General features: G+C 32.0%; 1 long non-coding RNA gene and 2 pseudogenes across 2 annotated transcripts; 2 read left to right on the forward strand and 1 right to left on the reverse strand.

Annotated features, from left to right (window-relative positions):
- Positions 1-1503: 1503 nt before the first annotated feature.
- On the forward strand, positions 1504-8140 carry LOC114181225 (annotated as a pseudogene).
- Positions 8141-21154: 13014 nt separating this feature from the next.
- LOC114181315 lies at positions 21155-23335 on the reverse strand. 2 transcript variants are annotated; one of them, XR_003603792.1, is made up of 5 exons: positions 22721-23335; positions 22504-22642; positions 21510-22289; positions 21318-21410; positions 21155-21167 (listed from the first exon to the last, which is right to left on the reverse strand). It is a non-coding gene; the product is annotated as an uncharacterized LOC114181315 (long non-coding RNA). The 2 variants fall into 2 exon arrangements; XR_003603791.1 differs by having other exon boundaries at positions 21318-22289.
- A 1477-nt stretch (positions 23336-24812) lies between these two features.
- Positions 24813-25878, forward strand: LOC114180293 (annotated as a pseudogene).
- The last annotated feature ends 1354 nt before the right edge of the window (positions 25879-27232 follow it).

Consider the following 27232-nt stretch of genomic DNA (forward strand, 5'->3'; position numbering starts at 1 on the left):
TGTGAAGATTATCACATTTTCCTATTTTCCAAAACCCTTTTGAGTTGTTAGATGAAAATATTACAAATTTGGTAAGCCATCTTCCCAAATGCTCTATTATTTCTTTGCTTAATTGGCTCATAAGTTGAAAATCTTAACTATTTAAGAGGCCTTGTAATGTGTGTTGAAGGTTTTCGTCTGAACGTGTGGTGGTGAAGCTCAAGAGTGCTTGGTGGAGGTGAAATCATGTGTCAACACAGTCCAAAAGTTAGTTTTTCCCATCTTTCTCATCTATCTTAACCTACCAGAGATAAAACATTCTCATGATTGTAAAGTGTTATAAACCCTTGATATCAGGCAAATTCTTATGACAGATCTCGAACACACTCACCTTCTTTGTTTCCTTTGATAAAACTAATGTAGTGGCGTTTGGATAGAAACCAAGTCACAACACTTTACTAGTGTAGGGGCTTGCGGGTGTTGGTGGATACGCTTTGCTTTGGTTTTTGTTTTGTTGTGTTAGTTGAAGTTGTGCACACGCTAGAACATATATTATTTTAAAAAATAAAATATTACGAGAGTTAAATCCACGTACACGATCGCGATATTCTTATAAGGATATTCTCATGCGAATCAGACACTTTAACACATGTAAGAGACGATTTTTAACCATTTGAGAGTGTTTTCCTGCAATGCTTATTGTTGTTTTTCTTGTAGTATTATTGGAAACCAACAATACTTTGAAATCTTCAGGACGATGACACGTGGTATGATATTGGTTTCACACGTGGATTTTTTTTTAAGTAAAAAAATTTAAAATTAAAAACAAATTTAAAATTTAAAATTTAAAAATTTACAAAATGACACTTGGCATGATATGAACTTGATGATATGAACTTGACACGTGGACACTTTTAAAAATATTTTTTTAATTAAAAAAATTAAAAACATGTGGTAGTTACGATTCACAATTCGTTAACTATTTTAACGGTGTTAGCAAAAATGACCAAATTAAATAAAATTGACGAATATTATAACTAAATTAAAAACAAAATAAAAAATTTGAACAAATTGAAAAACCCGAACAAAAATTAGGACAAAATTATTATTTAAGCCTAGTATATATCAAGATAAAAAAAATGCTCGATGAAGATATGTAGTTAAGTTAAAATGAGGTGTTATAAAATGAAAATATAATTAAGAAATTCATAACAAGATGTAAATACTTAATTGCAATTTTTTGTATTTTACAAAATTTATTATTTGGATTCTTAATTTTTTTAACAATTTTATTCCTTTAACGTAATAAATTATCTATCATATGTGTAAAAACATTCAAGTATAAAAATTAAATACTTAAAAGCTAAAACTGTAAAACAAATTTTATAAAACATTTGAACCAAATTTAAATTTATAGATAAAAATGAGTTGAATATTTAAAAATAAAATAAATTTTCAACGATAAATGGAGAAATTAAATATAAGCACAGGGATTAAAGTTTAATAGTGAAAATAACCTAGGTGCGTGCGGCCATTCTTTTGAATCCATGGAGTTTTTGTCCAAACATCGTGTAAGTATTTCTTTCTTATCATTGTCTCAACCACTCTGTCCAAACGCACAACAGAGAGTGTTCACTATCTTCATCGGCGACGACACCGCCGGCACCATCATTTTCACCGCCGGGGAACATAATCAAGGTACTTCACAGCCGGCACCATCATCTTCTTCCTTTCCCTCTATCTTTTAATTTTTGCGATTCAATGTCTTCGACGCCATCATTTTTACGATTCAATTAGGAGTTAAACTTGACGAAATAGGTATTAAAGGTGATCAATGGTGGTTCTTTCAAAGGATCCATTGTAATGAGAAAGAAATCAACAGTGTCAAGGTCATTGGTTTCACCCTCTCTTTCAATCCCTTTATTCAGGAAAGCCCGTTTCTGTGTTGCTCTCAATATTCTTCTCCTTCTACCACTTTCAACTGGGTGGAACCATTTGCTTATATGGTGCTTTGTTGTTGGCGAGTGTTACATAGCATGTACCTTGCCTTAGTAGAAGAGGTTGGCAGTGTTGCTTCCAATCACATCTTGTCTTCATTTCTTGTATCACATCAAAGGCCATCTCTTTCCTGTATATATGAATAAAATATAGGAATAATAGTTAAATCTGATGATATGAACGGCACTGCACCATGACAGCACCACCTCTGTTTAAAATAGAATATGTTTTTGCTGTAGAATTTTAGTATGAAGAAATAGAAGTATCAAATCTAGAAATTGATTAGAAGATTAATTTTAGATGCTTTCATGTGTTAACCCTTTGTGTTAGGGACGATTTTGGTTAGGAATCGAATTGGTTTGATTTTTCAGTTTATATCAAAATATCCTAATCCTAAGCTTATCAATGTTACAGATTGAAGGTCATTGAAAAGGGTGCACGCAGAGAGACCAACTCACTAATTCTGCATAATAGACCATTGGCTCAAGGTTCTCTAATCAGGTACATCTATTTCAACAAGAATGATATGTATACTTATCTTAGGTTGATTTTACTGTATTTTTTAAACATGTAAATGAAGAACTTGTTTACAGTATGATAGTTACTTGAAGTTTAGTTCTTAATTCCAAAGTGGATTATTGTCTTGCCCTGGTCCTGCATATTAATCTGCATGTATAATGATTACAATTTGGAAGAAACTTCTGAACTTTGAATTAGAAGGTGGACATAGGGGTACCTGGCAGTGCCGTGTTTTCTTCTTTTGTTTCAATTAACCCATAAAAGTTTCTCCTCTAGTATTTTTCCTGGACCGAAGTCACATTATACACAGAGCATATAGTAAAAGTTAAGGACTCCTAAATATCATATGGTCATTGAGAAATTTACATTTATATTACATTCATTTGTTCATTTGCTTATACACCTCAACAAAATTGTGGTACCTTCTTTTGTTCAATTAACCCATTATAGTTTGTTCTCTAGTATTTTTTTTTTCTGGACCTGAAGTCACGTTATACATGGAGCATATAGTAAAAGTTAAGGAATCTTAAATATCATATGTTCATTAAGAAATTTACATTTATATTACATTCATATGTTCATTGGCTTATACACCTCAACAAAATGGGATGGTTGAACTCAAGAATAGACATCTTGTTAAAACAACTTGCACTCTTAGACATTTACTTTTTGATTTCTTCCATCTGTTGTGAAATCAGCTTATTCTGAGCTAAAATGGCACTTCGTGTGTCTAACTCCAGAATTCCTCTCCTGGTTGGTTGGCTCCTATCATGGTGTACTTGGGGGTCACTTGCTACTAAGGACTCTATGATTGAAGTTGTTTCAGCTACATCCTTTGTCATCATGGATCCTCTAACAGAAACATCAATATATTTTGCCTATCATATACTGCTATTTGATCAAGAATTATGGTACTTGCAATTGCCATGATCAAGAATTTTATTAAATGGGCTAAGCTAGGCCTCAAAAGAAGTTCGTGAATTTTATTTATATATGTTTATCTTTGGTGTGATGTTTTGGCTTTATTTGTTTTAGTTGTTCTAACACTGAGCAGTGGATTTGGCATGCAGTGTGTAGCTTGATCATAGAAAGAAAGTAGTAATAGCTGTCCTTATAGTCCAGAGGAAAAGGTCAACATTGATAGACATAAGAGCAAGAGAAACCAGAGGAATTCTTTTACAAGAAAATTAAGGGTTGGTCCTTTTTTCTATACAGTTTAATATTAATTCTAGATGGAAGGTAAATGGACATATTTGTGTGAGAACAAGTAGCTTAGACCTATTTGCTCTTGTTGCTATTATTCCGATTATTGTTGCTCATATGTAATGTTGCCACATGATGATTTCTGTTAGTTTAAGACTATATGTGGTGTTTGGTTCATGGCTAGCTATTGTAATACAAACGGTTTTGTTGGTGCCAATGGTCTTCAAATAACTAGTTTTGATGACTGGCATAAGTTGACTGAACAGAATAATTTAGGCTTTCATCATGGTTCCATTTCCAACTATTTCCATTCCAGTATCCTAGTTCATTTATTTTGGCGTCTTTACAACTCACACTCTAGTGTCAGCTCCCTCTTCTCTCTCAAATTGAAATGGGTTTCCATCGAAGTTCTTTCTTCACACTTCTTCCTGAATCTCACGAGCCAATTTGTTTTGAGATTTGTTTACATCCACATTAATTTTGCTTTTATGATGCCTTTTGCTTATTAACCTTTGATTTTTTTTTTCTTTCATTCAATCTTACAAAACTAATGGTCTAGTATCTGAGATAATTCACGTTTCTGCAATGTGATTTGATTTTGTTGTTGTGCGTTGTTGCAGATGAAATTGAAAAAGCAGAAGAGACATAGAAAAACTTTGACATTTTACACTACATGCTTTGGTGTTCGGAAGCCTTACAAGGTTTTATGCGATGGAACATTTGTGCATCACCTCCTTGTGAATCGAATAACCCCAGCTGACATTGCACTTGGCAATATCCTTGGTGCTTCTGTCAAACTCTACACAACCAGGTTACTCTCATTTGTGTGTGTTTAGGCTAAATTTATTTCTAGTTGATATGAAATATAATTGTTTTTCTGGATGTTTTCTTTTTGTTTTTTTTATTTCCCGTTGGGGTTTTTCATGGACATGATGCAGGTGTGTTCTGGCTGAGTTGAAGCGACTTGGTAGCTCATATTCTGAGACTCTGGAGAACGCTCATAAACTTATAGTTGCTAGGTAATTACCTCACTGTTCGAGCACATATGATGTGAGATTCATTGTTTTATTAGCTTTACTGTTTCAATGAATATATTTCTTACAAAATGAATGACAATCGAATCAAAGTAACTGGAACCATTTGGATTTATGCTTGTTTTGCAAAGGGGTTACTAAACAAAGATGTAATTTTAGATTAGATATGTGTCTGGAACATGCTGGACCCTTGGATTAAATACACTGAACAATGACTGGACTGGAGTGACTAAACTATTTTACACTTGTAAGTCATGTTGATGGAAGACTCGACTACTTAAATTTTTATTCGATTATATTAGAATGTATTGAAATATATTATATTATACTATCTTAGGTTATCCTTTAGAATTACTTTCCCATTTTCTCATTTCTCTTAGAATTGGTGACTTTGTTTCTGTATTTCATGTTTTGTTTCCTTTAGTGTTCTAGGACTAGTGGTCATATCATTGCATTGGAATATATCACATCATTGAAGTTAATGTCAATTTCATAGTATTTCGTCCTTATCCTTCCATACCTAACTAATTAACCAAAGTACCATAATGTCAAAGGGTAGTTGTACGCAGCTTTTCTCTTGCATATGTAAAGAGGCTGTGTTTGGATTTGTTTCCACAACCAACTGGTCACCCTTCCCTTTGAAACCCTATTTAACATCTCTCTCCCCGAGAGCCTGTCAGGTCTGCAGCCCAATACACCCCAACCCCTCACCTTTTCTCCGTCCATTCATACTAAGGTGGGTTGTTGTCAGACGGGGTCGAACCCCAGACCTGACCTTTAACACCCTCTCAGTGAGACAGATGTTACCAGCATCCGCAGCCCAATACACCCCAACCCTTCACCCTTCTCCGTCCATTCATACTGGGTGGGTTGTTGTCAGTGGGAATCGAAGCCCCAACCTGACCTTTAACACCTCTGGCTCACCAGCAGATGCTACCAGTTGTGTTATTTTGTCAGACAAAAAGGGAAGGCTTCTTTACTGTCTATCTCTAACCATCAAAACTGGGAGGCCGAATGAGCCAGCTTACTGCTCTATACCTAAAATTTACTTTGGAGGCCATATTCCATTACCAATCTAGGTCTTTCTTTCAAAAACTGAGACTTCGGATGTTGACCACCCTCTTCAAAGTGTCAAACTAAATACCCAACTTTAGTCCATAAGACAAATAATTGATGCGGTGCTTTTATGAAAATTTGAATACAGAAGAATACTATTGTAAATTACACTCTTTGACCGCGGTGTATTTTTGTGTATTTTAAGTTTGTCCTAAACTGGTCAGGATTAGTACTTGATGTTATTTCTATATTTTGAGCGTTGGTATTATGTCAAAATAGTCATTACTTTGATATTTACTCCAACCAATTTGCAGATGTGAGCATGATAAATGTGTGGGTGCAGATGCATGCATCAAGGAGGCTGTTGGAGAAAAAAATTCTGAGCATTTCTTTGTTGCTAGTCAGGACACTGACCTCCGAAAAAAGCTGCAAGAGGTTTGCATCATATATTATTTTTATGCACTTCTCCTGTAAATTGAAAACTCTGGTTATTTGGTATAGCTATTTCTAATTAAAATGGTTACATAGAAATTTCTTTAACATCTTATGCCTTGGCATCTATGTAATGTTTTTTCATTTCTGATTTTTAACTTTGTTTCATTTGGTTCCTATTTTTCTTGTAAATGATAAGTATGATTTTTATGCACTCCTTCTGTGTGATATTCTCAACAAAAGAAAAAGAATTTTTAACTCTGGTTATTTTGTATAAAGTAAGCTTTTATAGTGCTGCGCAGAATTGCACGTTCTGACATACTATTCTTACTAACATGCTTGTATCAGGTACCTGGTGTGCCTCTCATATATGGTCTGCGGAATGCTCTTTTTCTTGAATCCCCATCTGCATTTCAACGGCAATATGTCAAAACTTCTGAAGAAGAACGGTTGCATATGACTGAAAAAGAGTACAAGATATTGAAGGATAGGGTGATGAATAGACTGAGGAACCTAAAAATTCCATTACTGAAACAATGGAAAATGTGGATTCAGGAGATCAGACCATAAATGTTCAGGCGGTAGAGACGAATACTTTTGCAAGGAATCGGATAACAGTCCAAGATAAACCTCAGTTCAAGAGAAAAAGAGCTAAGGTTATAATTTAAGCTTGTGTTTTATCTATTTCCTAATTTCAATTTTTATTATCATGCGAGGCTTTGGAATAAAATAAACAAAGTTTTGCTTAGTTTTTAGAATCCTATTATTTTCCCACATTAATAATGCAATGAATTGATTTGTTTATCATCATGAAAATATATTTTTATTGAATTATGTTATGTGCTTGATGAGCATTGTAATTAGAATAAAATTCAATCAGGTTCATAATGACATTCTGCTATTTGTATTTTTTCATTTAGAAAAAAAAGTCTAATCACACTGTCCTAATAAAACATATGGTCAAGATTTCATCTATTATTTTCGTTGTGTTTAATTATGTGGTTTTATCACGTATATTAGGCCTGTCACCTTCATGACATATTTCTTGTAAATGAAAAACAAAGTGTTCTCAAGCATTAAGTTATTTGTGGAAAGTTTGATAATATGCAGGCATTAATTAACAGGAAATCTTGGTGACATTGTTTTAAGAAAGATTGATGACCAAAGTAGTTATTTATGTTAATAACTGGGAAATATTCTTATACTATATTTATTACTTTTAGTAGTTTATGATTTCCATTTAGTATTCCTTGTATTTTTGTAACGGTGCTTTCAAACTTTGCAGGGTCCAAACCCACTTTCTTGCAAGAAGAAAAGTAAAAGTCAAAATATTGGTCCTTCTAAGGTAGAGTTTGCAGTTTCTATTTTTTTTTTTTTTGTTTTAATATGAGCGCATAAACACTTGGTTTGTAAATCTTGGATTTAATTTTGCTTTAACTCGTGTAAAGATTTTCCATCAACCATTACATGACTTTAGTTTGTGCTGGTGTATCACAGCCATTCATATTAAAACCATATAATTTATGCTATTCTTTTGTACATAAAAAAATATAAAACAATTTAGCAAATATAATTCCTATTTAATTGTGTTTTGGTTCTGCGAGCAATATTCAGCAATTTCTGAAAATGAACATTTTTTCCCGCATGTTTGTTACAAGTTCATTAATGGTTACTCCTATACAACAGGAAACGAAAGGAGATAATGAAGTGAAGAGAAGCAGGAAAAGAAAGAGGTCACATAAACGGAAAATGGCGACAGAAGGAGACAATTAGGTTGATTTATTTTATACTTAGCAAAAGAAGAGCTTCTTGACTTTACTGCATCATGAAGGAAGAGTGTATGTATATTAGTTGCACGTTTTGCATATTATATTTTATACTTTCAATTTTGCCATTTGCTTAGAATGGACTTCCAAACAGCTAAAGTGCGTGTTTAGTATTGCGTCAAATTGATGTAGAATTAATTAAAAAATTCATTTTCTAACGCATAATTAGTATATGTTTGGTTTCCAAAATCAATTAAAGATAAGAAAATCACGTTGAATGAGAAATTAATTCTTGCTTCTGTTTTGGAAAATTGATTCTGGAATCAATTTTCTAACACCGAACTAAACACACCAACTTTATCCTGATTGATTCTGATTTGGAAAGTTTATCCTAATTGATTTTGATTTGATTTAAATGAAATCTACCTGAAATTTGACGTCCAGAAGATTTTATCTAATTACTGGTAAATAAATAAATAAGCTTTTAAGTTTTAAGATTCTTATAAATTTTAGTATTTCTAATTAAGTTTAAATTTTTATTATGTTAAGTACCCAAAAGTTTTATACTTTTATAACTGAGTTTGTGCTTTTTGATTTTGTTGTAAACAAGGGAATGTGTGATTATTACCTTGTTTACGTGCTTCTACGCAAAAGGTAAAAAATAGTATATATAAAAATGATTTTTAGGTATAACATTATCATATATGATAGATGTGATAGAAAAGAGCATAAATAAAAAAAGAATTTACAGAAAAATCGAGATAACATTAATATATTCATTTTCGTTTTAACTTTACAAAGAATTGTAGGAAGACGTACAATAATCAAATAAAATAATTAATTTTATATATTATTTTAAAATATATAATTTTTTATTTAGTTTAAAGAAAATTAATTTATATTTTAAAAAAACTATTTTACATTTAATTAGTTTTACATTTTTATATATTATTATCTTAAAATATATAATTAATTTTTTTCAGTGATATTAACTATAAACTTTCAATTCAAATCCAACTACTCTTCTTAAATTCAAACAATTTTACTTTTCATACTCTTTCTCCTCATTTTCCTCCTTTTTTACTCTTTCAAATTTACTCCTATCATTCCAACTAGTGTGCGTTTGGTTTTCAAGTTGGGAGGAGGCGAATACCAACACCACAACAAAAACACACTAGGGTAAACTATGTTGACAAAAAAGAAGATTGATTAATAGATTTGGATGATGATAAAGATGTTGAAGAAAATACTTGAAGATATTGAAGACAATATATTTTATGTTTAAAGTTCTTATTATAATAGACTTAACTTTTTCTAGTTAGGTGTAAGATTGTTAGAATAACAGTCAGCTCGCAACTCCTCTGAGAAAAACTAAGTTTTCGCAAAAATCAGTATGGTAATCGATTACCAACTTATAATGATCCATTACCAACTCAAAAATTCTATTTTTCAAAAATCCACTTAAGATAATCGATTACCACAAGTAGTAATCGATTATCACTGGCAGTTATAACTTGGTTCTTGAAAAACGACTCGAAATAATCAATTATCATTTCTGGTAATCGATTGCTACTGGCAATTATAAAATTATTTGTTCAAATATGTACACGATAATCGATTGCCATTTTGGGTAATCGATTAACACTGCAAAATATTTTTTGCATTGGAATAATCGATTATCTTAAGTGGTAATCGATTATCCTTGGTAGTTTTAGTTAAACTCTTCATTTCTAACTTAACTTTCAAAAATCTCTTTTAATAGAACTTAATTTCCAAACTTCAAACAACCTTTTTAAGATTCAGAATTCTTGTGTTGTGACTGCAAAGTGTTGCTGTGAGATTCTTAAAAGTAGCTTTGAAAAGCCTAGTGTGAGTGAGCGATAACTTTTTTCTAAGTAAGTTCTTAGAAGATTGAGTGATGTGTTGTTGCTAGGAAAGTTGGTCATCCTCGGTGTGACTTAGGGGGAGTTTTTGTTCATCTCTTGTGGTTGTTCAAGAGAGGTGTTTTCTAATCCTTACTCTTTTATAGTCTGTTTATAATCTGATTATTATAGTGATCTCTTTGTTTAAGAGATTAACAATTGGACGTAGGGTCTTTTGATCTGAACCAGTGTAAATATCAGTGTGCATCTTCTTCCCTTAAATTCTTTATTTATTTGTACTTGCATTTAAAGTAACTATGATTTTAAGTTAATCAATTAAATTTTGAGAAAATAATTTTAAAACCTGTTAAGACTTATAAAATTTCAATTCACCCCCTCTTGGTTTTTTGACCATTGTTTAGTTATTTCGCTGCGCGATACCAACAATTGGTATCAGAGCTTGCTTTGATAGTTATTCAAATTCTTCGAAAATGGTAGGGTCAAACCAAACTTTTGTTGAAGGTGCGTCTATCAATAGACCTCCACTTTTCACTGGTGAAAACTATCCTTTTTGGAAACTCAAAATGCAAATATTTTTAGAATCAGTTGATAGGGGTATTTAGGATGTTGTTTTGAATGGACCATTTGTTCCTGTTAACATTGTTAATGACGTGCAAGAACCAAAGCCTTTTGCTCAATGGACTGCTGATGAAAATCGACGAGCTCAATATGATGTTAAAGCCAGAAACATTATATCATTTGCTTTAACTCTTGATGAGTTCTACAAAATTTCTGTCTGCACCAGTGCACGCGAGATGTGGGAAATCCTTCGAGTGACTCATGTAGGAACTGATGTCAAACGGGCTAGAAAGAACTCCTTGATACAAGAATATGAAATGTTTCAGATGCAGCAGGGAAAAACCATTTATGATGTGCAGAAGCGGTTCACACACATCGTCAACCATCTCAGTGGGCTAGGTAAAACCTTTGATACTGATGAACTTAACATAAAAATTCTTAAATCCTTGAATATGACTTGGCAGCCAAAGGTGACGGCTATCACGGAGTCACAGAATCTTGCAACAATGATTTAATGATTTTAGAAAATCAACTTAAAGATGCTTTAGAAAATAAATCTTTTGAAAAACATGTTTTTGAGAAAAAGAATTTAAGTAGAAAAAAATATGTTCCTAAAAATAAAATTAAAAGGACTCACAAAGTGCAGGTAGAAAAAGGAACCACTCACTCTAAAAATACTTGTATAGCTACTTGTTTTTATTGCATGAAAAATGGGCATACATCAAATAAATGCAATATTAAACATTATGATGTTCCAAATGGGAAGTATACTTGGATGTCTATTGTTAGATAATTAGTATATCTCTCTAACCTCAAGGACCCAATAAAGTTAATGGGGACCTAAAGATTTTTTTTTTTTTTATAGTTAACTTCCAAATCCAGAAAATCAATGTGGTACCTTGACAATGGATGCTCAAGACACATGACGAGTGATAAAAGGAAGATCAAGAATCTCAAAAGAAAGGATCAAGGATTTGTTACATATGGAGATAACAACAAAGGGAAAATAATTGGAATTGGAGATATTGGGGGAGGGGATACCTTGGAGATCAAGGATGTGCTACTTGTAGAAGGACTGAAGCACAATCTCCTCAGGATTAGTCAGCTATGCGACAAAGGTCTCAAAATTATCTTTGAAAGGGATTACTGCACTATCCACCAAAATAATTCTAAGGAAATTGTTCTGAAAGGTATGAGACATAACAATATCTATTTAATTGATCTTGATTATGCATCATCTAGTAATATAACATGTCTTGTTGCAAAAGAAGAAAATCCTTAGTTATGGCATAAAAGGGATGCTCATATTCACATGAAACACTTGAATAAATTGATTTTAAGGATTTAGTAGTTGGTTTACCAAAAATAAAGTTTGAAAAAGATAAAATATGTGCTGCTTGTCAAAAAGGAAAACAAGTAAGATCATCCTTTCATTCAAAAACATTTTATCTACTTCAAAGCCATTAGAGCTTTTGCATATGGATTTATTTGGTCCCTCTAGGATTAAGAGTTATGGTGGAAATTATTATGCTCTTGTTATTGTTGATGATTACTCTAGGTTTACTTGGACATTCTTTCTTACTTTAAAAAATGAAGCCTTTAAAGCATTTAAAAAATTTGCAAAATTAGTTCAAAATGAAAAATATTTGAAAATCAAGATTATAAGAAGTGATCATGGTGGGGAATTTCAAAATGAGTCATTTGAAAATTTTTGTGATGAAAATGAAATTCTGCATAATTTCTTTACACCTAGGACACCTCAACAGAATGAAGTTGTAGAGAGGAAAAATAGGTCTTTAGAGGAACTAGCTAGAACAATGCTAAATGAATATAATGTTCCTAAGTATTTTTGGGCTGATGCTGTAAGTACTACATGTTATGTTTTAAATAGAATGCTTATTAGGCCTATTTTAAAAATTACTCCTTATGAATTATTTAAAGGTAGAAAGCCAAATGTTGCTCATCTTAAAATTTTTGGATGCACATGTTTTGTTTTAAATAATGGAAAAAAAATTAGGAAAATTTGATTCTAAAGCTGATAAGACAATATTTCTAGGATATTCCCTCACGAGTAAAGCATATAAAGTTTTTAATCGAAGAACTTTGAATGTTGAAGAATCCCTACATGTTGTCTTTGATGAAGTCGTAGACCTTGAAGAGAACCCTCTTGAGTCAAATAAGCAAATTACAGGTGATAAAGAATATATTCAGGAGGCCCTTGATGAAATTTATTTAAATGAGAATCCACCTCCTCAATCTGAAGATCATGAAAAATATTGGAAGTCGCCAAGAGGACTATCTCTAGACAATATCATTGGTGATATTTCAAAAGGGGTAATCACTAGAAATATGATTAATTTTTGTATGAATGTTGCTTTTGTTTCACAGATTGAACCAAAGAATGTTCAAGAAGCTCTTCAAGATGATCAATGGTGCATTGCAATGCAAGAGGAGCTCAATTAATTTGAAAGAAATGAAGTATGGGAGTTGATTCCAAGAAATGAATCACTTCAAGTGATTGGGAAAAGATGGATTTTCAGAAATAAGATGGATGAGGATGGAAATATTACTAAGAATAAAGCTAGCCTTGTGACAAAGGGATATCGACAAGAAGAAGATATAGACTATGATGAAACATATGCCCCTATTGCAAGGTTAGAAGCTATACGCTTACTTCTTGCTTATGCCTCTATTATAAAATTTAAATTATATCAAATGGATGTCAAAAATGTCTTTCTAAATGGTTTTATCAAAGAAGATGTGTACGTTGAACAACCTCCTGGTTTTGAGGATTATAAATTTTCAAATCACATTTATAAATTGAAAAAGGCACTTTATGGTTTAAAGAAAGCACCTAGATCTTGGTATGAACACTTAAGCACATTTTTGCTCGAAAATGATTTTGAAAGAGGTAAAATAGACTCAACTCTGTTTATTAAAAGGGTAGGTGAACACATTTTATTGGTTCAAGTTTATGTTGATGATATAATTTTTGGATCAACTAATAAATCTCTATGTGAAGGTTTTGCAAGCATAATGCAGGGTGATTTTGAAATGTCAATGATGGGAGAATTAACCTTCTTCCTTGGTTTGCAAATTAAGCAAATGGAAAAAGGGACATTCATATCTCAATCTAAATATTGTAAGGAAGTACTTAAAAATTTGAAATGGATAATGCTAAAGCAACAAGTACTCCTATGGCAACTTCCTGCTATTTGGATAAAGATGAATTAGGTATTGAGGTAAATCAAACTATGTTTAGAGGTATGATAGGGTCTCTTTTATACCTTACTACAAGTAGACCTGATATTATGCAATTTGTATGTGTTTGTGCTAGATATCAAGCCAGTCTAAGGAATCACATCTTATAGCATTAAAAAGAATTTTAAAATATCTTAAAGGAACTATATCTTTTGGACTTTGGTATCCTTCTGGGGCCTCACTTAGTTTAATAGGGTACTTTGATGCTGATTATGGTGGCTGTAAAATAGATAGAAAAAGTACCAGTGGTACTTGTCACCTATTAGGAAGCTCATTAGTTTCTTGGCACTCTAAGAAACAAACCTGTGTGGCTTTGTCAACTACAAAGGTCGAATGCATTGTTGCTGGCAATTGTTGTGTCCAAATCTTATGGATGAAGCAACAATTAGAGGATTACAATATCTATCTAAATCATATACCTCTAAAGTGTGACAATACTAGTGCCATCAACTTAACTAAGAATCCCATAATCCATTGTAGGACAAAACACATAGAAATTTGACACCATTTCTTAAGGGATCACATAAGTAAAGGCAATTGTGTGATAGAATATGTAGACACCAAGCATCAATTGGCAGACATCTTGACAAAACCTTTAGCCAAAGACAGGTTTTATGAGCTTAGGAGAGATTTAGGAATATTAGAAGTCTCTTGAAAAAGCAACAAACTTCGCTTTTCATATTTTTGTAAAACAACGCTCAATAATCGATTATCACTCAGGATAATCGATTATCTTCTCCCTAAATAGGTTCCAAACTTCTGGAATAATCGATTATCAAGTAGGATAATCGATTATCATGACCTTGACCAAAATACTCAAAATCATTCTGGAATAATCAATTATTACTCACAATAATCGATTATCTACTTATACCAATATTTTCTGGAATTCATATCATGAAACAATAATCGATTATCACTCAAGATAATCGATTATTGCACGACGTTAAGTAAAAAAATTTCAAAAGCTAGTCATTGTAATAGCTAGATTTGCTTTGATTCTCTCACTTTAGCTGTTGGTAGCCTACTCTCTATAAATTGTGAACCCCAATTTCAACTATTCATGCAGAAAAGTAAGCCTCTCCTCATTTGCCCTCTTTTTGAAACCCTAAAGACCCCTTCAGTGTCATCTTTTGTTCTTAAAAATCAGTGCCATGGCATAATCTTCTCGCAAAAAGATCCCTACACGTAGACGAACTGCTCCACGTCTAACTCAACCTTCTATCAGATCTGCATCCATTGAAAGTTGGGTCTCTAATGAAGATCGAAGGGATGAATTCGTTTAAATTTGGAAAAACAAAGCAATCATCTCTCCCAAGTACATCAATTCTCGAAAATTCAAAGCTACAGGTTTTGAGTTTCCTACTCTCTTTAATTTCCAAGGCATCAGACCGTTTGTAGAGACCGTTTGTAGAAATGCAAGGGAAATACTATCTCGATCTTGTACCAGTTTTCTACTACAATCTCAAGATCAGAGATGAAGTTGCTTTATCAAAGGTGAAAGGAGTGGACATTATCATTGATAATGATATTTGGGAAAATGTGGCAAAATTTCCCATCAATGATGCTACAGAATCAATTCTCAATGGGATTGTTGGCTTCAATCGAATCTTAGCCTATCAATCCTTCTTACGCAATCTAACACAGGATGTTGGGAGACAATTATTAGCTGGAGGACTCAAAATGGATGAAAGACTCATCCATTATTTAATTGTTTGGATTTTGTGTCCTAGAGGAACCAATCATGCTCAGTGCTCAGAGGCTGACCTTCTCATAATGTATGGGATTCTAAATCGTGTTCCGATAAAATGGTCTAGTTTAATCCTTGACACTATGCTTAAAGCCAAGAGGTACCCACAATATCGTCTCCCATATTCTCTCTTAATTTCAAGGATTTGTGAATACAAGGGAGTTGACACCACCGGGGAGCTTTGTCCAAGTACCATACGTGCAAATGAGATTGTTGAAAGTTCTCTCAAATAGCTAAAGCTTGTTCCTCTTGGTGATACCTATGTCCATAGAGATGACATGCCCAATTATAAAGCTGAAGATGAAGAACTTCCTCCTACTGATCCCATACCCCCTACTGCACAAAATGTTGGATCTTCAAGTGGTGCTGGCTCATCCTTCTCTATAGAAGACAACATAGCAAACATGAACAAAAGACTAGAAGAATTATTTCTTCTTTCTAACTCTTGTCATGAAGAGGTTGTTGGACTAATTAGGGGAATTGATACTAGAATCTCCCATCTAGAACATAAGTTTGATGAGGAATTCACTCATGATGATGACATGAGTGCAGAATTTTAGGGGGAGGATTTCTAACTTATGTTTTTACCACTGCTTGTACTCTCTTTTAATTTATGAATCAATGAATGATTAAGTGTTTTATTTCTTCCTATATGACATCAAGGATTATTCCATTTAGGGGGAACTTTACCCTTTTCTCAAATGATCAAAAAGGGGCAGAATAAGTTTAAATGAAGACATTATTTTATCTTAACCATTCTCTTTGTAAGTCTCTAAATTACAGGTAGCAACAGGTACTTTAAATATATTTTGATCATCATCAAAAAGGGGGAGATTGTTGGCAAAAAGAAGGAAGTCTAGTGATTTTGAATGATGATCAAGCAAGAAGAAAGACAAAGTGTTTAAATATGCAAATGTTATCTTGTAAAATAAAATAAGTGTATTGTAGAATAGTTTAATTAAACTTAGAATCAGCAGCATTGCATTCGTCTCTCTAAAGTCTCTTATTTTTAGAAAAACTAAAACTTGTATTTTTCGAAAACCTACTAGAATAATCGATTATTCTTAGTGATAATCGATTATCCTTGGCAGTTGGAACATGACGTTGCAATTTTTAACCTAATTTTCGAAATCCTACTGGAATAATCGATTATCTCCTGAAATAATCGATTATCCTGTTCAAAATTTGTTTTTTCAGGAAACTTACTGGAATAATCGATTATTCTTAGTGATAATTGATTATCCTTGACAGTTGGAACATGACGTTTCAATTTTTAACCTAATTTTCGAAAACCCTATTTAAGGAACTGCAGTTCAACTTCAAAAATACCTTTTTTTAAGATTCAGAGTTCTTGTGTTGTGACTGCAAAGTGTTGCTCTGTGAGATTCTTAAAGATAGCTTTGAAAAACCTAGTGTGAGTGAGTGATAACTTTTTCTAAGTGAGTTCTTAGAAGATTGAGTGTTATGATGTTGCTAGGAAAGCTGGTCATCCTCTGTGTGATTCAGAGGGAGTTTTGTTCATCTCTTGTGATTGTTTAAGAGAGGCGTTTTCTAATCCTTACTCTTATACAATCTGTTGTAATATGATTATTATAGTGATTGAGTTAATCTCTTTGTTTAAGAGATTAACAACTAGACGTAGGGTCTTTTGATCCGAACCAGTATAAATATCAATGTGCATCTTCTTCCCTTAAACTCTTTATTTATCTGCACTTGCATTTAAAGTAACTGTGATTTTAAGTTAATCAATTAAATTTTGAGAAAAAATTTTAAAACCTGTTAAGACTTATAAAAATCCAATTCACCCCTCTTGATTTTTTGACCATTGTTTTCATTCCGCTGTGCAATACCAACACTTTGTTATGATCTGACTTCTAGTTTGAATAGGTTGTTGGATGTCTTAGATGACACTTTTTGGAGAAAAGGATGGGTCCACGTCAAGGTGCAGCATCATATGGCCTTCGTTTTTAATGGTTTGTTACCATCTTTCATTTTTTGTCATTGTTGTTGTTAGGGGATCAAGGTAATCAAGTTTATTATATGTTTACAAGTTTCAAGTTCTTGTGACTAGTCATCTATCTTAAACACATTTATCTATATTTAACTTATGTATTAACCATATATATAACTTTAGGTGGTGGATTGCTTCGAGCATTAATATTGTTTTATGGGGCTTCTAATGTTGTTTACATTCTACATTACTTTCATGTGGTTTATGTATGAAATAACTATATCATTCAAGAATATTAGTACTTATGTCATTATGACTAATTATTTAAATATCCTCAAATTTAAACTAAACTGGTACTTAGCATAACTTCTACCTTAATGATTATTAGTCAAGTTTTTACATTCCATGGATTGTACTTGATGGTCTGAAAAACATAATGTACTAGTTAGAATGAATCCAATCCTTATAATGGAACAAATGTTAACTGTTGATTGGAAAACATATTACTAAATCCATTTCTTAAGTAGTAAATGGTTCCAAAGTATGTCTTTACTTTTTCCCGAAAGAGGTAAAGATATATTTAATCTTGATGATATGGTAAATATTAAAATACTAAAAAATTTAATTATTTATGATTATCATCCAAAGATACTACGAGGCATAAGATTTTGCTTTTGAAAAGTGAATGGGTATAGATTAATTGGTTGGACTCCATTTACTAACCAACACCCATCATTGAATAAAATTGCAGGATGATTATAGTAATCCATTTGCTTTCTTATTATATTTAATTATTTATTTGATTTTTATAATTGTACCAATTTTATCTTTTAGTCCCTATGCATAATTTTAATCGTACATTTGAATATTTTTATAGTTTAAATTTATACATATTAACATAAATTAATCTTAATTTATTTGAATTTCAATTACTTATATTCTTTATTCATTAAATATGTAGATATGTAAAGTGGTGCACCATCTCACGATCAAGTGGTGGAAGTAAACAAATTAGAATTAGGTTTAAACGTAAAATTGTATTACGATTTCAGAATGACTTTCAATATTTTCTATATTTTTGGATCTTTTATCTTTTCAGCACTTTGAAAATTTTCCCTAGTTAATTAATTTTTTTTTTCATTTTGTTCATTTTTATTTGTATACTAGTATATATTTTTTTAGAGTTTTATAATTTTTTTTCATAATTTAACCAATGTGCAAAGTCCTATACATAAAAAGACATATACTTGTATAGAGAAAGACATTTAAGTATACTTGTATAGATCTAAGTATAATTGTTGTACAGATAAAGACATTTAAGTTTGTTACTGTTAGACCATTTTGTGTATGAGAATTACGCGTGTGGGAACTACCAAAATTAAGTAGGCTCTAAAACAGTAAATGGTAACAATGACAAACATAATTGTCTTTCTGTACATATGGTCATGCTTATTCAATGAAATATTTCTAATAACACTGATTGGTTACTCTCAATATACTATTAATTTTCATGAGTTGTTTCACCAACTCCACCGTTCGTTGTCACCATAAAAGCACATTTTAAAGCTTTAGTCAACACCACATACCAGTGAAAGACATAAGTGTTTTCTTGTGTGCAACTATATGTCTTTTTCTAAATAAAATTTACATATTGTTGTTCTTATTCAATTAAGTGTTTTTCTATGTACAATTATATGTCTTTTTTAAAATACAATTTTGTACATATGGTCGTTCATATTCAATTAAGTATTTTGGTCTTATTCAATTAAGTATTTTTTTTCTGTGTACAATTATATGTCTTTTTCTAAATAAAATTTTGTATATATGATCGTTCTTATTCAATTAAGTGTTTTGTTCTTATTCAATTAAGTGTTTTTTGTGTTTATTAGTGTTAGCTTGAGTACAATGTTACTTCTAATTGGTTTAAGAGAAAATTTTTATTTGAATTTTATTATATATGTTTGAATAGTCAACCACTAGTATGATTTTATATTTTAATTTTTAATAAACATTTTCAATATATAACATTATTTAAAATCAGTTGCTTTTGTTTGATTGCATGCTTGGGGTTGACTATTTACTGTTATGAGAACTATGAATAAGCACGATCACACGGACAAAATTTTACGAAAAAAATAGGTAATTGTTCACAGAAAAATACTTACATCTTTCACTAGAACTGCAGTATTGAGTAAGTATTTACAATGTGCTTTTGTGATGGCACTGAACGGATGAGTTGGCAAAGCAACAAATAAAAATTAATAACAAATTGAGAGTAACGAATTAGTGTGATTGGAAATAATTAATTGAATAAGTACGATCGTGTGTACAAAATCTTACTTAGAAAAAGACAGATGTTGATACATACAAAGACACTTACGTTTGTTACTGATACAATGGTGTGGTATGGAGGCAGCCTTTCAAATGTGCTTTTGTGGTATTAGTGGATGTTTAGTTGGTCAAGCAACTGATAAAAACTAATATTATATTGGGAGTAACCAAAATTAGTGCTATTGGAAATACTCAATTGAATGAGAACGACCATGTGTATAAAATCTTATAAAAAAACAGATGTTTGTACAAAGAAAGACATATTGTGGTATAAAGATAATATGGTATGGAGGTAGCCTTTCAAATGTGCTTTTGTAGTATCAATGGACGTTGAGTTTGTCCACCAACTAATACTTAATTGACAGTCAACTAATACTTAATTGAATTAGTACAGCCAATGTGTACAAAATCTTATAGAAAAAAAAGACATATGTTTATCCACAAAAAGACACTTACGTTTGTTACTTGAGTTCATCATGCAACTAATCAAAATTAATAGCATATTGGGAGTGACTATTTAATGTTGTGGGAACACATACCATGACATTGTACATGTAAAGACAATTTCTTGTGCAATTGTTTATTTTTCATAAGTCAATGAGACCCATTTTGGTAAAAAAATCTAATGACACTGTTTATACCATTGGGTGAAAGACATATATTTGTACACATTAAGACAATTTATTTTTAAATGTCTTCCTTTCTTACCTAAGTTTTTTAATGTTTTTTTTAATTTCAGCCGATGGTTTTCTCAAAAATTCAATGAGATGTTACTTTTACAAAATTTCACATTGATAAAGACACATAATTATACACATAAAGACAATTGATTTTGATAGTGTTCCTTTTTTTTATATAAGGTCTTTTAATTACAATTTAATTACATTTTTCATATCAGCTCTTATGTATGCTTTGTGGATATTTATTTATGCATATAAAAAATGATATTAAATTGTATATTTTGACACTCACAATCAAAACAATGAAAATAAGATCCTTGTTACGTTTTCTTTTAAACAAAGTAGAAGTAACAATGTACCTACCTAACACTAAAAATAAATATAGAAAAATAAACTAAAGGTTGTTAGTTGAAAATGATTGTCTTCCTTCAATTGAAGTATTATGAACACTTCAAAAGTATGTTACATGATTTTATGCGTAGATTGGACACGTTTAGGAATAAATATAGATTTAAGTACATCAAGTTTTTCAAATTAAAAATTTATAACAAAAGACTTATATGGTTCACTATGAACCAAGCACCTAAGGTTAACATAAACAATTCTATTTCTTAACACTATAACCGCACATAGCCCTATGCAAGAACGCATAGTGTTGTCATGCTTTAGTGTTGACAATGAGAGTAGAGAAAACCAGTGTTCCTACAAGGTTTACCAGAATCATTTTTTGAGACCAAACAACTCCCTTTTTTCCTCTTGAAAGGCCCTGCAACATACAACCAATAAAGATCATTGTCATTAATGGGAAAATGCATACAATAGTTAATCCAAAAGTATCAGCTAACAAAACTAAAGCTTTTAGCTTCTCATAAATTACATATAGATTTCAACAATATAGCCTTCCATGATTCCCTACCTTAATCAAAATTTGTGCCACATAATCATAATTAGTGACGTATTCCTCAATGAAATTTTTAATATAAGGAGCATTTCTTGAATCATCCTTCATCTGTAATAATTTTGACAAAGGTAACAAGCATGTAGAGCAGAAACGAGAAACAATAAATTCATGAAAACTTGTACCAAAATGACGGAAGCATATGCCTACCTCAAGGTTTTGTTGGATAGGATTGAGTAAATCGCCAATTCGTTCGTTTTATATTTGTTTTAGAGCACAACCAAATAAAAGGAAGAAACACATTACCAACATTAATCGACCAACTCATTACTGTTTTGAGAAGCTTTATAAAGGAAACTTAAGTTCTGATTTAACTCAAAAAATGAACGATATTGATAGTTAAATTGTTGCTCATAAAAAACAAGCCTTCCCTATACTGTAATCCAAACTCAATCATTCAAAATTTAATATATATATATATATATATATATGGTTTCGATGCAATTTCCATAATGGTCAACACTTTCTATCATGGTGACTACTTGTATGATTTCATTTGCCATAAAAATAATTAAAACAAAAGTTAATGAATAGATAAACCTTGTTTAACCATGATGTTCATTAATATTTGATTACCCCACCTATGTGTGACATAATTATATATCTTATTTTTTAATCATATATACAAATTTACATTAATGATGAATTTTATATATATTTCTTAGTCAACCTCACATTGTGTAAATCTTTCTACTACTCTAGACTAGTAAAGAAGCATAACTACTACTCCTAGACTAGTAAAGAAGCACAACATAGGTGATAAAGGAAAAGTAATCCTCAATATTCCATCAAAAAGTGACACTTGTTTTGTCACTAGGAAAGTTTAAAAATAAGCAACCAAATGTACCTGGCTAAATGACAGAATAGTAATGTTGTAACCAACTAAGACGTTTCTAACCAAAGGAACACCCACTGACTGAAAACATCTTCCTGAACATAGAACAGCTCGTAAATCAAATTCAAGATTGATGTTCTCTTAAAAGAAAACCAAACAGCAAGAACATTGAATAAAATAATTTTCCTTTTCCTCATTATTACAACAAACTGATATAATTTCAAATTACTATTTTTTTTCTTAAATCAAGAGAGATACTTTAAGATTAAAAACATCAATCCCAATCAAACAATGAAATTAAGTTCCTACCTGATTGGAGTTGGCATCAAAAAACTTCATCAAACATGAACTTTATGTCCCTAATACACAAGGCATCAGAAGAAACCTCTGTAATTTTCCAATCCCCCTCTTTTTCGTTGAAATTTTCAGGCTTAATTCTCAACACAACCTGTTCCAAAATACACAAAATATAATTAGCAAAAGGTAATAATTTTTTTACACACTAGTTTCGAAGGCTAAAGATTACATCTTGAAAGTTTAAATGTGTGTTACTGTGGGAAAATGGGTCGTGGGCTTCAATCTACAGCTACACTTTGCGAACAACTCCGCCATGAACCCCACTTGGACAAGTCCTTGTCCATCGTTGGAAGGAAAGCCTCGTCGCCGCGGTTAGAAAACCCTTATCGTCGATGGAAGGAAGCTCTTGTCGCGAGAGGAAGGAAGCACTTGTCGTCGCTAGAAGGAAACCCTTATTGTCGCTACACATGCTGCTCTCTCAAACGTTGTTGTGCCGTTAGCGGTGGCTGGAATCTTATCAAAAATAATCGCAGTTTTGCTGGCTGCAAAAAACGAGAGACAAACCAACCTTGGTGATTGCCCCTACTATTGGTCAAGGCTAACCACTCACAGGAAACAAAGAGACCCAGGTCCTAAGGGGCTAAAAAGGCCAGGAAAGAACTTTGCGAATGGCAGTAGAAAAACTAGGGATTGAGTTTCGCATGGAATGGGACAAGCAAAACAAGAAGTGAATGGCGGAATAAATCACACTTCCATTGATACGAGCGAGCAACGAAAGCCAAAACCTAGTTTTCTCTCCATATCACGCGCCCTGCACCCTTTCCTTTCACCCCTCATTCAATTTTCCACCGCATTATTCCAATATAATTATAAATGAAAAACGAAATTACACCTTAGCTGCCACCTTACTTAGTTAAAAATAGGTAACTTTTACCAGGTTAAAGTATACTTACTCTTATTTTATACGAAGTAAAAACATTGGATAAAGTAGGAAAAATGTTTCTTTTAAAAATAATGTTTAAAAGAAAAAAAATACAAGTGTATTCCTTTAATAATTTGGTATTTTTAATTGTAAATTTGTAATTGACGACCAAACTAATTATTTATTTTGCAGGGCGAGACAATTTTCTTCACTCCCCAAACATTTTTTCCCCTCTTACCGGTTCTTCTTCCAGGTGAAAATTTTCGACTCTTTACTTCCAAGCTATTCTCCCTCCATAATTTGTGTTTTCACTTTTTCTTGTTCCTTTTGTCTGTGCTCCTTTTCCGATTAATTTGATTAAAGATGATTGTCTTTGATTTATTGCGCTGAAAATGTTTACATTGACATTTTTTTTCGGGTAAAAAGTTTTAGATTTGCTAATTGATATTATGTTGTTTGATGTTTTATGGTTTTGTTGTTTCCTATGATTAGTTCTATACTAAGGGTGTCGATTCCTTATTTATTCCTCTTGCCAAGGTTAATTTGAATGTTTATCATTCATCAAGAGCAAAAGCCGATATTTTTTTGTTTGAAACAGTGATTCCCACAAAGTAATAAGAAATGGTTCGTGCTTCGCTTCCAAACTTAGTCATTTGTGCCCTCGTTGCTTCTTCCTCACTGCTTCTTTCTCGCGACTAGCTTCTCAAGCTTCATGGTTTTCCATTACACTCACATTTTCTTAGGTCCACTTCCCTTTGATTTCGGTTACTACTAGGGTTTCATGATCTTCAATAACACCCATTGCAACAATCAGTCTCAATCATAGATAAAATTTCAATGAAACAGTAACTTCAAACAATACACCAGAATTGGGAACAGAGTTAGGATAACTCTGAAATTTATCTCTGCAATCAACGTCTTAGAATTCAACAATTCAAAGTATAACCAGCAACACAATGAAATTCAAATGTTTATTAACCGCAAAATTATGATTCGCTCCTCTTCAATGCCATACCTGCATTGAAGCATAGAAGGTTGGTGATTGTGAGTAATAGAGTCAGATTGAGAAAGGAAATAGGAAGGTCAGGGGAAAGTTTAGAGAGAATAATCAGAGGAGAGGATTTTCATATCGCATAATGCCCTCTACACATAGTCTTCCATTTTGTATTCTCTTTCCGGGCTCTATCACTTTTGCGCATGTCCTTCCCCTTTTCATTTGTTAACACGTGGCCATTACAAATAACCACTTCATTCTCTTTATTTATGCTAGCCTCATTATCTGTTACACCGATATTTTATTTCTTTCCCTTCCCCTTGATTTGTTCGCGTTTTCTCATAGCTTTTTGTTGAATAAAAAATTGATAAAATTGGTTTCTTTTCTGACAAATAGTGATGTATGGAATCATATTGGCAAGGGTAGTTTTGGTTAGTTATCTACAATGATAGAAGGTAGTAGAATCCGGTTGAAGACATGGCAGCAGGCTACTGTGGCAATGGGTTCGGCAATGGAAAGCTTGCTTTTGAGAAAGATCTTTAGAGGATGAAGAGTTTCCCTAAAGGGAAGGTGAGCTACTTTATTTTATTCTAATCTTTTTGGTTAATGTGGATATTCTCCTTGCCCATGTTGTTTTGGATGTTGATTTATTCTATTTGCTTTTTATTGGATGCTCTCTATAGCTAGTACTAGCAACAACCATAGTTTATTTGTTCTTCAGATAACAAAGAGTTAAGGATCAGGTGATGGGTGGCCCTTGGTCTTACTCATTGATAAAAATGATTATATAAACAACTATCACTTATAATTAACAATCATTATCTTTGTTATCATAACAACAATTAAGGATGTTGAGGCATACAATTATGCCACAGCAACAAGCAACCATTTTGTTTTATAATTGTAATTTATAGGGTGTGTTATTGGAGCGCCCTCGTGTTGTTTCTGCAAATGTGGGTCATTTTGGGACCTGCCAGAAAACACATTCGGTGTTGCCTATGCCAGGTTTATGGGATCTAGGAACTTTTCACCAGATGATCGACCTCCTGTGCGGTTCATGGATACAGATGAATTGGCCTATGTAGCAATGAGAGTTCGTGAAGTGCGTGACTTTTGGCATACCCTTTTTGACCTTCCTACTAACTTGATTGGGGAGACAGCGTTGAAGGTTATTGAGTTTGAGCAGATGGGTCTTCCTATGTACCTGTTGTCAGTTGTAGGGGGCACCGCTAGATTCAGTGGAAAGTAGAGGAAATTGTTCTATCAGCATTACTTCCCCTGGGTTATTCGTGTTGGCATGCAGTGCACTGATCTTATGTGTGTGTATTATGAGCGTCACTTTAATGAAAACTTGGAAGATGTTCGCAGAAAACTGTAAATTGTTCTTGCACCCATTGTTCTCTAGTTGTATAAGTTGTCTTGGTGATGACATTGTGCTAGTGCTTTGTCATCAAAATTATAAAATAAAATCCATTGTATAACTTTTTCTCTTAGATCTTAGTCAATTATTTTTGTATTGGTTGGCATGACTTTATAATGATGTCATTCCAGTCTAAAATACATTGCATGTTAAGACAACTTTGTTTAAGCATAATTTTTTTTATCAGTCTAAGCAAAGTTGTCTCAGTATGACACGACTTCATCAATGTTAATTTGAATGTGCCGTGAAAGTGTTAAAGACTTCCTTTATCATTTGCAACTGTGTTCAAGTCGTGGAAATGCTTTTTGTCATAGGTGAAGCTAAAGAAAGTTAGCATAGATTACAACTTCCTTATTATTTGCTTTGACTAATAAAAAAATAACGCTTAAATAAAGTTTTTAAATAAAGTGTCTCATGATTTTATGCAAAAAGACAAAAGTCATGGAACTTTAGTATGATTTCAAGTCAATTCCAGTAAAACTTTGTTAAATTAGAACAACTTTTTTGTTAGAACTTGTGTCAGTTTCACAGGACTTGTTCAAAGTCAGAATTTTTAAAAGATTACATTAATTTTGTAATTCAAAACCAAATTGTCTAAAAAAAAACACTCAGGTGTATGTAACTGCATAATACTATGTAACCTTAATGTAGCATTTTCGAAGTTCCAATAATTGATATCACTAAGAAAAACATTCCATGCAAAGACTAGACATGAACTTCAAGCATATATGTATCATGGGACTTCAATTACTTCAAAGATGTAAAGTATAAGAACTTAAGAAACTAATTTTATCATTACTATCACCTTGTTTCTCTTTAGTTTGAAAAGTTTGCAAGTTTTGATCCTTTTCATATCATAGTTCCAAATTGCAAGAATCTCTAACTCTCAAAACTAGATATTTTTCTTTACATAAGTACAATACTAGCAGAGTCAGAATGGTCTCCACACAATCCCTCTCAATACACTATCATACATCACATCAATGTAAAACTCTCTCTCTCTCATAGGAATTACTTCATCAAGAATATTCACGCAACCATATATTTTATTCATATAATTAAGGCTTAATTATACTTTAAGTCCATGATAAATTTGGGAACTTTTAATTGAGTTCTTGATACATTTTTTGTAGTATATTGAGTACTCAATAAAGTTGATTTTTTCAATTGAGTCCAAGGTCCTGCTGTTAATTTATTTCTGTTAACTTGGTGATAGGACTATTAAGTGGTTGACGTAATTATTATCTTGTCATATCACTTGCTCTGTAGTCGTTACACGTCATTTTACTATTATTTTTATTTTAAAATGTAATAATTTCATAATATAATTTATAATTTTTTAATTGTATGATTTTATATTTTTATAATTTAATAATTTTAATATTTTAATTCAAAATTAGATAAT

Source organism: Vigna unguiculata, chromosome 4, assembly GCF_004118075.2.
Source record: "Vigna unguiculata cultivar IT97K-499-35 chromosome 4, ASM411807v1, whole genome shotgun sequence".
Taxonomy (NCBI): Eukaryota; Viridiplantae; Streptophyta; class Magnoliopsida; order Fabales; family Fabaceae; genus Vigna; species Vigna unguiculata.